The 14208-nt window shown below is 39.4% G+C and overlaps 1 protein-coding gene across 3 annotated transcripts in view; it reads left to right on the plus strand.

Annotated features, from left to right (window-relative positions):
* Positions 1 to 14208, plus strand: part of FBXL7 (F-box and leucine rich repeat protein 7) — a 418013-nt gene that overhangs the window by 388329 nt on the left and 15476 nt on the right. The gene's annotated exons all lie outside the window — the stretch shown is intronic.

Consider the following 14208-nt stretch of genomic DNA (forward strand, 5'->3'; position numbering starts at 1 on the left):
GGTGAATAACTTGTGAAAAGGGCTTACTTAAAATTAAGAATCTTTAGAAGGTAGAGTACCCTGGATTCTTATTGAAACCTAAGTTATTCCGAAGAATATCAAGTAGAAACCTACTTAGCTTCAAAAACATGTAGAAAAATCACAGAAATCAGAAATAGATTGTTTAGTTGCCACTCCAGAAATAGATTCTTCATGGGCTACTCCAGTTTCTAAAAGCCAACTACTTCACCACCACAGTTTACTGAAAGAAGATGCCAGAAGTCCCAAATATTCCTTCTCTTACTGTATTTTTTAATTAATGAGTCATAATTGATTTCCCCACAAGATTTGTCCTGAGAAAACCACAGAACATTAGCGCAAACAAGAACCTGATAAAACCAGAGTTAGGTTATATCACTCAGTTTCACATAGTGCATTACCCTTTTGAGTACAACCAAGGCCTAGATAAGTCTCCCATCTCTAGAAGGATGTTTTAATCATACTCAGCACAATGTACTAAATACTCAGCCGTGAACGTGAATGATTGGCTTTGCATTCTTAATGACTTTTAGGCAGGTGTGATGGCCATGTCTTGCTCTATATTGTACAGGTTTATTTTTTCAGGTTAATATCGTTCATTTTGGAACGCAAGTGTGAAGGGAGTTTAACTGCATTCTTCAACAGTTAACTCGCTTTGTGCAGACTGTCAAAGGGAATGTGATTATAGGATGACCAGAAACCTGCACTTCATTAGGACCCAAAAGCCTTCCACTCCCAGTAACCCTGCTTCTCTTTTCCTGTCCAGTCTTCCAAATGGGGAACGTACATGCAGCTGCCTCGCATCTTGTCACTCCTGGCCTTCTCTCTGTGACCGTAGAGTACGCAGTGACAGTTTTATATTGGTTGTCTTGCTTTCACATGGCTGTGCCTTTTTTCCCCTTACAGCGTATGTTTAATATTTAAGATGGGACAGAATGTTTAAAGTTGTGGCGTTATCAGTTTGTTTTCCTTAGAAGGCACAGATGCCCCAATATGCGAAGTCCTGGAGCTCTTAACATCCTCATGTCACAAAGTACCCAACTTTGCATCTCTGTTTACACAATTATGATTATCTAAATGGTTGAATGTTTTGAGCCAGCACATTTTCGCTCTTTGCGGCCATTATGTTGATTGAAGACAACTGAACAATATACAAGGAAGAATTCGATGCTTTGATTAAAAGAAAAACGTGTCCAGATGACTTGAGGAAGCTGGTCAGTTCCCCACATGAGATGTACTTTGGCTTAAGTAGTGATGCTGGTATTCACAGTTTGCCCATGATTGAGTGGAGGGCTTACTCTTCAGGAGAGAACTTGCTAGCTTTCTTTGTGGGGTCCCACATAGGTCTCCAGTTGGCTTGTACAGCTCAAGAGGCAGCGGCTCAGTACAATTCTTTCACCAAGTCCTCTAGACTGAGAGAAGTCACAGAGCTGTCCTCAGAAATCCAACACCATGTTGTCACTGTCAGTCCTTCCAGGCCAGTTCAGTTCTTGCCTCTTTGATCTCTGGTGAGCACGGTGTAGCCTCTCAACAGAAGTGCGATGATATTGATGGTGAAGTTTTCAAGTGGTAGGTCTAGGCAAGCAGATCAGAGCAAGCCCTGAAGGACTGACTGGTAACTTGCCTGCCAAATGTCTAGGTCAAGGGCATTTCCACAAAAGGGCTGGGAGAGGAAGACAGCAGTCACAACGCTGATGACCTCTGGGCTACTTGCAGAAAATTCAGCAGGTTGAAGCCCAGGCAAGCCAAATGAGTACACTGAGGAGAAAAGTCCATTTCAAAGGATATATTAAACTCCATGTGCAACATTTCAGGAATAAAAGAGTGGAAAATGGGACCCATCTAGGAAAGGAAAAGTTTCTTAAAAGATCTGACTCTCAGTTCTTTAGTTGAATGATCTGACAAATGGTGCCTATCTAGAGGTCAATTCCCATCCCTTACCATACCCTTTCCAGTATTGTGCCCACTGGGTGCAGACTATTAAATACAGGAGTTGGGAGGAGGGGGTTTAGATGTAAACATCACGAAATCTGATGAAGGCTCTCCTCACCCTTTGGTATTCTGGCACACTTCTGTCCAGAAAGATCAACACCTTCTTAGTTGCCATACCTTTATCTTTTTATGGCCTCTGGTCTCTGCATGCACATGAAAACAAACTCTTTCTGACCAGCAACAATTTTTCCTTTCTTTGTGCAAAAATAAGGAGGAAGTAGGAAAACCCAGAATTTATTCAGACATTTGACTTTTTTTTTAAACATTGTTTTAGTTCTCAATTTTGAAAGATAGAACCATGAAGAGATATTTTTGTGGAATCTCCTTTAAAGGAGATTATACAACTTTGCAGTGTAGCAACTGCCTTAATGTTTTGTTTTGTTTTTTTCTGTTTCTCATGCAACTCAAAATTTTCAAAACAGATTAGAGGTCAGAGTGCCACTAATTCATTTCAAAGAAGTCCAGCACATGGGGCAATAGAATATATATCAATACTTGTATTGTCTTCCACGCTTTCACAATCTAGGGATCGAAACCTTGGACAATGACTTTCTCTTTTTTTTTTTAAATAAATTTATTTATTTATTTATTTTTGGCTGAGTTGGGTCTTTGTTGCTGCGTGCGGGCTTTCTCTAGTTGCGGCGAGCAGGGGCTACTCTTCATTGCGATGTGCAGGCTTCTCATTGCAGTGGCTTCTTCTGTTGCGGAGCATGGGCTCTAGGCACACGGGCTTCAGTAGTTGTGGCACGCGGGCTCAGTAGTTGTGGCTCACGGGCTCTAGAGCGCAAGCTCAGTAGTTGTAGCGCACGGGCTTAGTTGCTCCGCGGCATGTGGGATCTTCCCTGAACAGTGCTCGAACCTGTGTCCCCTGCATTGGCAGGTGGATTCTTAACCACTGCGCCACCAGGGAAGCCCAATGACTTTCTCTTTATGTAACTTTTGGAAACTACATTTTTATAGCCCCTGGAAAGAGAAAGGAAGAATTGGAGAAATAATGGTTATTTTAGGGACCTAAGCTTAAGGTTGACATTGTGAAATACAGCACCCTTAGAACATCCTATGGTAGTTGCTACATTTCAAGATACAATATGTTATTATCTCTGAACCTTCATAGGTACAGCTTTCTATTGTGTTTATAATTTTTATCACTGAAGTCATAGGACTACTTCAAGCATTATTTTTCTTGGCTACTCTAATTTAAAGATGTATTCTTGTATTTTGATAGGCTTCTAAGTTTTGAGCCAGATTTGTTCGTACTAGGTTATCTGTTTAGTCAAATGTAAATTGCAACAGACCCTTTCTGACATTTTGTGTACTTATTTACAACGAAAACATACAAAACTCATAACCCTGATGTGAGTACACAATGCTCTTTGTTCCCTATTTTGAGTAGGTAACAATGCCAAACTCTAAAGAGGGGTAAATTATAAACGCTTTGTGGCTTTTGTGGCAAAAACAGAGGTTCTTTGCAATGATTAAGTATTAGATAGATTACGGTTGTGATGGGTTGCTTCTAATTTTATTTTGATCGTTACAGAATTCAAATCATAAGAAGAAAAACTATTTCCAGGGATAAAGGACAGCTCTGTTCAAAGCTCAAAATTAGTTCCAGGACGAAAGAGTTATATTAATAACAAACCACACATTTGATATCTTGCACATTAATCTTGGTCCTAAATTTTTCCCTAAGAAAATGAAATCTCTATTTCATAACTGACTGTATTTATGTGGGTTATTTTTTATAATGAAGAAAAGTGTGTCCTTTACATTACATTACTGGCCAAAGATGATTATTAAAAATACAAATACCTGACCATTTCTTTGTGGCTTGTGCTATTCTGTGATGTAATTAAGTATCATAATAGTCAATCACTGAATATTTAACTGTGTTGTTTCATAAGGCTCATGACATGGCTGAAAAAGCTAAATGGACCATTTTGCAAAATGCAAAAATCATCTTTTTATTTCCTTGATCCATGAAGCCAATCTTTCAGCTATCAACCATGAATTTTTTTGTTATTCAGAATAACCTGAAATTAACTCTAAAACAATAAAACATTGAAATTTCTTAAAATCTAAAATTAAGGTGCCATTTTCAACTTATTTTCTGGTTTTGAACTGTTTTAAGAGATTCGATCTTCTCCTTAACCAAAAAGTACTAACTTAATGCTTAGAGGCCAACCAGCACATCATCTGACCCAGAATGAGGAATTTTTTTAAGGGTGTTCACCTTGAATGAGCCGAAACAATTCCTACCACAAGGCTTCTATCTGCTCAACCTCTGAAGCATACATCTGAAAATGTTTTTATCATCTTTGGAAGTAATCTTTGCTCCTATTAATTTAATAAAGAGAGATTTTAAAACCAAATGACTAAGTGTAACAACAACAAATCTTGAGAAAAACCCAAGCCACCAGCCTGGCAAATGTCAAAGTGTTACCATTTGCTGGTAAAAAATAAAGTTGTTTTTTTTTCAATTTTTTATTTATTATTTATTTATTATGTTTATTTTTGGCTGTGTTGGGTCTTCGTTTCTGTGCGAGGGCTTTCTCCAGTTGCGGCGAGCGGGGGCCACTCTTCATCGCGGTGCGCGGGCCTTTCACTATCGCAGCCTCTCTTGTTGCGGAGCACAGGCTCCAGATGCGCAGGCTCAGTAGTTGTGGCTCACGGGCCCAGTTGCTCCGCGGCATGTGGGATCTTCCCAGACCAGGGCTCGAACCCGTGTCCCCTGAATTGGCAGGCATATTCTCAACCACTGCGCCACCAGGGAAGCCCAAAAATAAAGTATTTTAAGTTCAGATCTAAAGTAATGAAAGTAAGCAGACTGGTCCACCCATGAGAACCATCTGGATATCTTGGGTTAGGGGAAGCAAAGGGAAAAATGCAGAGGGCAGGATGGAGGGGGTAAATCCCGAGTTACCTCCCAGTCTACTCACGGGCCACCACCCACACCCTGACCCATGTTCCAAGGTCAAACCATGGCCTCCTGGGGAAACTAGAACTGTAACCTACTAAATATGAAACATCCTAGAATACGAAATATCCATATGTTATAAATGATGAACCAGAATCTACCATTTTGTTTGCTATGACTAAGTCTTGAATTTTGATTAAAAGAGAAATAAAGGAACACGTTGTCCAGAAAAGCTATTTTCAATAGAGATCATCTCCGACGTATCAGATGTATACATCCTCCCCTCCTGGTTCCCAACCCTGACCCCAAGCATTTTTGTGTTAATGATCTCAGGATTAAGCGGGAGCTTTCAGCACTGATTATGCTGAACCGCATGTTATAATTAGGAACTTACGTTTAGATTTATTTTTTCAATCTTCATCCAAATGCTGCTAAGAGATATACTCAATAAGTATACACTTCTAGGTATCTTTGTAAAGAGAAAAATGACCCAGAAATTATGGACTGGTTGGGATATGGGTGAATTGGAAAGTTGATAAAAGGTCCTAATTCTACAGAAAAATATGCAGTTGGTGTGGAAGGATTTCCCAGAAGTATTTCAGTTTGCTTGAATTCTACGCTGCAGCCGAATTTCCTTAAGGTTGTTATTCATTTCCCTTTAAAATGAGGACTTCCTAAAACAAGTATGAATTAATAATGTAGTCCAGAATTGGGCCCATGTTAGCCAGCCATGTAAAGTACTGTCCCCAAAATCCAGGGGCCCATTGAAAAGCCAGTCTTTGTGCTACTGAGTATTGGGTCTATTCCTTGAAATAACCCTACCCTGTAGGGTGGCCCTGGAGTCTCTCAAGCAGAGATTATTTTTTTTATATATCTTTATTGGAGTATAATTGCTTTACAATGTTGTGTTAGTTTCTGCTGTATAGTAAAGTGAATCAGCTATATGTATACATATATCCCCATATCCCCTCCCTCTTGAGCCTCCCTCCCACCCTCCCTATCCCGCCTCTCTAGATCGTCACAAAGCATCAAGCTGATCTCCCTGTGCTATGCTGCTGCTTCCCACTAGCCATCCATTTTACATTTGCTAGTGTATATATGTCAATGCTACTCTCTCACTTCGTCCCAGCTTCCGCTTACCCCACTGTGTCCTCAAGTCTGTTCTCTACGTCTGAGTCTTTATTCCTGCCCTGCTACTAGGTTCATCAATACCGTTTTTTTAGATTCCATATATGTGCGTTAGCATCCGGTATTTGTTTTTCTCTTTCTGACTTACTTCACTCTGTACGACAGACTCTAGGTCCATCCACCTCATTACAAATAACTCAATTTCGTTCCTTTTATGACTGAGTAATATTCCATTATATATATGTGCCACATCTTATTTATCCATTCATCTGTTGATGGACATTTAGGTTGCTTCCAAATAAGTCCTGGCTATTGTAAATAGTGCTGCAATGAACACTGTGGTACATGTATCTTTTTGAATTATGGTTTTCTCAGGGTATATGCCCAGTAGTGAGATTGCTGGGTCGTATGGTAGTTCTATTTTTAGTTTTTTAAGGAACCTCCATACTATTCTCCATAGTGGCTGTATCAATTTACATTCCCACCAACAGTGCAGGAGGGTTCCCTTTTCTCCACACCCTCTCCAGCATTTATTGTTTGTAGATTTTTCAATGATGGCCATTCTGACCGGTGTGAGGTGATACCTCATTGTGGTTTTGATTTGCATTTCTCTAATGATTAGTGATGTTGAGCATCTTTTCATGTGTTTGTTGGCAATCTGGATGTCTACTTTAGAGAAATGTCTATTTAGGTCTTCCACCCATTTTTTTTTTAATTAATTAATTTATTATTTATTTATGGCTGCATTGGGTCTTTGTTGCTGCGCGCGGGCTTTCTCTAGTTGTGGCGACTGGGGGCTACTCTTCGTGACGGTGCACGGGCTCCTCATTGCGGTGGCTTCTCTTTATTGCCGGCACGGGCTCTAGGCGCGCGGGCTTCAGTAGTTGTGGCTTGTGGGCTCTAGAGCACAGGCTCAGTAGTCATGGCACACGGGCTTAGTTGCTCTGCAGCATGTGGGATCTTCCCAGACCAGGGCTCCAACCCATGTCCCCTACATTGTCAGGCAGATTCTTAACCACTGCACCACCAGGGAAGTCCCATTCTGCCCATTTTTGGATTGGGTTGTTTGTTTTTTTTGATATTGAGCTGCATGAGCTGCTTGTAAATTTTGGAGATGAATCCTTTGTCAGTTGCTTTGTTTGAAAATATTTTCTCCCATTCTGAGGGTTGTCTTTTCATCTTATTTATGGTTTCCTTTGCTGTGCAGAAGCTTTTAAGTTTCATTAGGTCCCATTTGTTCTCGTTCTGTGAAAAATGCCATTGGTAATTTGATAGGGATTGCACTGAATCTGTAAATTGCTTTGGGTAGTATAGTCATTTTCACAATGCTGATTCTTCCAATCCAAGAACATGGTATATCTTTCCATCTGTTTGTATTGTCTTTGATTTCTTTCATCAGTGTCTTATAGTTTTCTGCATTTAGGTATTTTGCCTCCTTAGGTAGGTTTATTCCTAGGTATTTTTTTCTTTTGTTGCAGTGGTAAATGGGAGTGTTTCCTTAGTTTCTCTTTCTGATTTTTTGTTGTTAGTGTATAGGAGTGCAAGAGATTTCTGTGCATTTATTTTGTATCGTGCAACTACCAAATTCACTGATTTGCTCTAGTAGTTTTCTGGTGGAATCTTTAGGATTTTCTCTGTATAGTATCATGTCATCTTCAAACAGTGACAGTTTTACTTCTTCTTTTCCAATTTGTATTCCTTTTATTTCCTTCTCTTCTCTGATTGCCATGGCTAAAACTTCCAAAACTATAATAATAATAGTGAATAATAGTGAATAATAGTGGTGAGACTGAGCACCCTTGTCTTGTTCCTGATCTTAGAAGAAATGCTTCCAGTTTTTCACCATTGAGAATGATGTTGGCTGTGGGTTTGTCACATATGAGTTTATTATCTTGAGGTAGGTTCCCTCTATGCCCACTTTTTCAAGCAGAGATTATGAACTTGGACTAAAGCAGGAACTCGCCATGCAAACGTATCCTAGGTCAACTTAAGGTATCCATCCACCCACCAGGCTGCGAAGAGACCCTCAGTAGGTAAATAAAACAATATTTAAATGTACGAAGTTCCTTTATTGGTCCCTTCTCTATTTGATAATATGGAGAGAATAAAATATTTCTCTATATCATTGGGTCATTGGTTTTCCCAAGCACTAAAAAAATGATAATAGGAAAATTGTATTTATGAGTCAATATTTATATAGTACTTAGAACAGGGTCTTATATATAATAAATGCTTTATACATTTTTTATATTAAAAGAAATTGTAAAGAATTTAAACAATGGTGGATCATGTTTTCAAATGGTTAAGGAAATTCAGGAATTTGCTTTGCTTTGGAAACAATTCTAATTAATTGTTGATATTTTACATGTTCATAAGTTTACTGGTGATTTCTCTTTTTTCTCACTCGAGAGTTGAATGTGTGAGCTAGACCATTGCTCCCTGTAGGGCCTGTTTTCTGCTATGAACTGAAAATTTATGTTTCTCTTTACCAAAATCTAAATTCAATACTATACCATCTATTGTACTTTGAAAGATGCAAACATTGGAATTTTGTAACTATTCATGGAGAAATAAGGCAAAAGCATTATCTGACAATTGAAGGTAGAAAGCAATTAAGGCAGCCATATAAAGTACAACTTGAAGTGGAAAATTATGGATTGCAAGCCTTTTCATGGCAATCTATGTGTTTTCTTGTCTTGTCAAGACAAAACTGGCTCATTTCCCAAGCTTTGCAAAGCTATCCATGAGCTCTCTGGAAAACAGCAAATAAATATTCCAGTCTCTCCCACACTGTCAAGGAAAAGCCAATTCCGATTATTACAATTGATGGGTGAATCAGTTTTGGGGAAAAACAAAACTCAGACACATACAAAAGTTCCTGTTCCATCTTAGGTAACTAAAGTTAAACAGAGTACATTTTAAAATTGTGGGCCAATGTAGAAATGTTATTCTTTTTCTCATTTATTGTGAGTTTTCATGTTTCATTGTTGTTAGAAGTGAGCAGTGATGTGACTCATCTACAACAGCAGGTACCGTGAACAAAGCACTAAGAATTTGGCTCTCAGATACTTCAGGGGATGTGAGCTGCAACAGATTGTTTTTGTGTGTGCATGTGTCTTTTTAAATATCTTCTGAGTAGACGAATATTTTATTTATTTATTTATTTATTTATTTATTTATTTATTTATTTATTTATTTATTTATTTATTTATTTATTTATTTTTGGCTGTGTTGGGTCTTCATTGCTGCGTGTGGGCTTTCTTTAGTTGCGGCGAGCAGGGGCTACTCTTTGTTGCGGTGCACGGGCTTCTCATTGCAGTGGCTTCTCTTGTTGCGGAGCACGGGCTCTAGGCATGCAGGCTTCAGTAGTTGTGGCTCGCGGGCTCTAGAGCACAGGCTCAGTAGTTGCGGCTTGCAGGCTTAGTTGCTCCGCGGCATGTGGGATCTTCCCGGACCAGGGCTCAAACCCATGTCCCCTGCATTGCCAGGCAGATTCTTAACCAATGCGCCACCAGGGAAGTCCAACGAATATTTTTAAACTAAGTGTGTACGCTACCTCAGCCTAAGTTAAGTGGAGGGCCAAAGAAAAAGACCTAAAAATGAGATGTTGATGAAGCACAGAGATGTTCCAGCTCGTTCAGTCTGAACCATCTGGTTGCTCCAAATACCAGGTGGTCCCCGACTTAAGATTTTCCAGCATTACAATGGTGTAAAAGCGATATGCAAATTTTGAATTTTGATTTTTCCCAGCCTGGCATGATGCGGTGCCACGCTCTCTCATGATGCTGGCTAGCGGCAATGAGCCAGCTGTCAGTCAACCACATGATCACGAGGGTAAACACTACCCAGACCACTATTCTCTTTTTCACTGTCAGTACAGTATTCTATACATTACATGAGATAGTCAACACTTTATTATAAAATAGGCTTTGTGTTAGATGATGTTGCCCACCTGTATTCTCATGTAAGTGTTCTGAGCATGTTTAAGGTAGGCTTGGCTAGTTATGATGCTCGGTAGGGTAGGTGTATTAAATGCACTTTCAACTTAAGATATTTTCAACTTATGATGGGTTTATGGGACGTAATTCCTTCATAATGGGAAGAAGATCTGCAGTTCCTATAAATATTTCCAACTCCAAACAAAAGAAAACTGAAAGGGGTTTGTTGTAGGGCCAAGCAAAGAACATTCCCTTTTGCTCATTAGGTAGACAGTTTCTTGGTGGCTGAATCCAGTTGTGACTCCTGATTGACTTAGAGATGCAGGAGAACAGCTCCTGGACTCAAGGTACTCGCAGTCTGGTGGGTGGAGAGACACTGTGTGAAAAGGGCCATGGTACAGATACAATTCTGTGAAACAGTAAAAGTAGTTAAATAATTCAGCCTGGGTGGATCTGGAAAGGCTTGACAGAGAAGCTGACATCCTATGGGAATTTGAGCAATGACTGGGAATCAACCAGTTAGTCTGGGGGAAAAGAACTTCTAGGCCAGGAGAGCAACATGAGCACGTGCTCTCAGATGTGAACTTGGGGGAAGGGTCTCCTACACACTCTAAACAAGATTAGACTTTGTTACCTAGGTAGTGCCTAACACAATGTCTGGCACATAATAATCATTCAGTTAAAAAGTATGGGAAGAACTGTACTGGTTTTCGGGGCTACCGTTACAAAGTACACGAACCAGGTAACTTAACAGAATTTGTTGTTTCACAGTTCTGGAGGCTAGAAGTCCAAAATCAAGGTGCTGGCAGGGACACGGAGAAGGATCCTTTCTTACCTCTTTCAGCTCCTGGTGGCCCCAGATGTTCCTTGGTTTATGGCAGCATAACTCCAGTTTCTGCCTTGATCTTTATACTACCATCTTACCTCTGTGTCTGTTTCTGTGTTTTCTCTCCCTATGCCTCTGTTTTCTTTTCTTGTAAGGACACCAGTTATATCAGATTAGGAATCACCCTAATTGAGTATGACTGCATCTTAACTTGATTACATCTTCAAAGAACTTTATTTCCAAATAAGGCCACATTCACAGGTACCAGGGGTTAGGACTTCAACATAACTTTGTAGGGGACCCAGTTCAAACCCCAACAAAAGGTACGAGCCATTCAAGGTTTTGTTGCAGGGGACTTGGACCATATTTTAGAAAATTGACTCTAAATGCAGTGCCAGGGCTATATTAGAGTGCTGGAGAATTGGAACGAAGACCAGAGTAAGGACTATCAGTCAAGGAGTTGTTGAGAGAAGACAGAGATGCTGAAGACTTGAACTGAGGAGGTAGCAGTGGAGACAGAGAAAGGGAGGGGAATATTAGCTCCATAAACTAATCAAAGTGAGGGACTTGACAACTTATTAGATATAGGTAGGATTCAAGGTGATTCCCAGATTTCCAGCTTAGGAGGCAAACTTGACCAGCAGTGATACCTTAACACCAATACAGAAAGTAACAGGAAAAGGTTGTTTCCCAAAGGATATTGATGCATTCAGTCTTGTACATATTGTATTGGAGATACACTTGTGGCAAAGAGTTAGTATAGATAGCATTGTCCAGTAGAACTCTCTACAGTGATGGAATTGTACTATATCGGTGCTGTCTGGTACAATAGCCACTGGCTACATGTGGCTAGTGAGTCCTGAAATGTGCACACAAGGAGCTGAATTTTTAGGTTAATTTTAATAAATTGAATTTCTAGTAGCCTTAGATGGCTATGGCTACCATAGTAGGCAGTACTGGTCTAGCAGGTATTTGGCTATATGCGTTTAATGTTTGGGAGAGAGACGCAGAAAGAGCATGGTCTAGACTGGAACTTGAGTTTCAGGAGTCATTAGCTTAGAGGCAATTGCTGAAGCCGTGTGAGTGCATGAGCCCACGGTGAGGAGGGGGGCAGGTGCTAACAGAAGAATTAAGGATGAAACTCTGTGGAAACACTGGTGTATAAGTGGTGCACCACGGAAGAGGGTGAGAAAACAGCTCCTGAGAAGGAGAAAGGAAAAGCAGAAGAGAGAAAGGTGCTGCAAAACCAGGGGAGAAATTTCAAGGAGAGAACAGTCCACTGTGACATAAAAAAAAAATTTTTATAATAAACTATGAGAGTAGACTTTCACCATTACAGTATTCTTTTGCCAGTAAATGCAATGCTCATATTTTGTTCACCAAAAGTACATTGTGCTCTAACCATGGATTTTTATCTATATTCTATTTATCTTTATCCTCCCCCTATCACCCCCCATTGACGTGAAAGACATTTCAAAGGTTTGTGGCGGCAACAATAAGAAATTTATGAAGATGGGACTATACATGAAATCTAGTGGGGCAGGAGAAGTTGGCCAAGAGACTTGCTCACTGGAAATCCAGAAGAGTCTGGCCCTAAAAACTCAGCCCCATAGCAGGAGGGCCCAGAAATTCTTTCCCATGAGGTCCTCAGTAGAGATTTATAATTTTTGTCAAACACTTCTACAGATAGCAATATCTCAACCTTTCATGGACTCTACCCTAACTACTCTGTAAAGTGGGTGGAATTATTTCCAGTTCACAAAAGAGGAGGTTGGTGGCCCCTGGAGTTTCAGCAACTTGTCTCACATGATGCAAGTTGCACATAGTAAAGCAGAGGCAAGAATCCAAGTTCATCTGTCTTCTATGTTCTTTTCACCTTAACAGTGTTTCCTAAACTTGAGACATTTACAAATGCCGTCATGATTTTTGCCATATCTCCTCACACCTGTACTATTAAATACTATCACTTAATATTTTTAAAAGTAAACTTAAGTTATTTAAAAGCCAAATATTCATAACCTTACTTGAAAGACCAGTATCGTTAGTCATAATTAAATGATTTTTTAAATAAGAATAAATTATAAAGAATAATTTTTTAAAAACATTAAAATGTTATTAAATGCTAGCTTAATACTGCTGCCTGTCAAAGACTTTGAATCTGAACCTTTCTTTTTATTAAAAAGGAAGATTAACAAATGGTTAAAGAGGTTCTAAAAATATGCTCTACCAAAAGGAGAATATCTCCTCACCTTTTGAAAAGGGTTGCATCTAGTAGCAGTGGTACTCAGGGATAAAACATCCTACTTTCCATTAAAGAATAAATAGTATGAGGTCATCTCCCTTTGCCATTTTACAGATTTTTTAAAAAGTACTAGGAAGTCATCATTTCAACAAAAAATAAAGCCATAAGGAGGCTGTGAATTATAATCCAGGACTCTTACATAGTTTCTGAGGCCACTTAATATTTCCTCGGGAATAAATTGTCTAAAAGATCCTTTCTAGATACTGAGTGTTGCAGGCGAAATCAATCTGCACTATAGATTCCCAAGGTGCCATTCTTTACATTTCATTGATTATATTTATGGCTTTTAGGGCAACATGGGTTAAAAACTTCCTTAGCAGTGTGACTGTTCTCTCTCTTTTAGAGGAACTAAAGGACAAAATAGACTCCACACTCAAATCAGTTTAGAGTCAAAAACTGGATAAATTGAGGAATTGGTGTTAGGCATAAAAATAGAGCCAGGTGTTGGACTAGACTATATCCCCTGATATGAGAGGACCCTCACGCCCTTGTCAAGATTTCAGGGACCAATCACCATACCTCTACCTTTATAGGACTGATCCAGGTGACTGACAAAGCAGGGTTTTTGTTCTTGAGCAGAAGTCTTAGCCATAATCTGATCCTGGGGGGTGCCACCTTCTGAAGGACATTCCCAACAAGAATCCTTGAGTCCTAAAGGTAACTCCTTCCCGGTAAAATGCAGGATTGACCTTGTCTGTATAAATTTCCACTTTATAGCAACCAATACCTCAAATAAGTTCTAGGGTGTGTCTTTGATGTGAACCACATTAAAAGAAAATATTTTGAAATAAAACAAGAAGAGAAAGATCTCTTAGATTGTATTTTTTTTTCACTAGCTAGGTTTTATGGATCTATTTTTTTAAGCTTGAGTTTAAGCTAAGAAAAGAAACTTTGCTTTTTATGGCAAGAGTTCTTGAGTAGAAAGGCAACTTACAATGGAAAGCATCTTGCACAAAAGTTTTGGTAATCAGAGGGGGAAAATGCAGAGTAGCTTTGTAAATTTTGACATTGAAAGGCCAATGTAATGTAAATATGACTTCCTAGAGTGTAAACAGCAGTGGTTTGAAAATAAAAACTTGTACAAAACAGG

This window comes from Balaenoptera musculus, chromosome 3 (assembly GCF_009873245.2).
Source record: "Balaenoptera musculus isolate JJ_BM4_2016_0621 chromosome 3, mBalMus1.pri.v3, whole genome shotgun sequence".
Taxonomy (NCBI): Eukaryota; Metazoa; Chordata; class Mammalia; order Artiodactyla; family Balaenopteridae; genus Balaenoptera; species Balaenoptera musculus.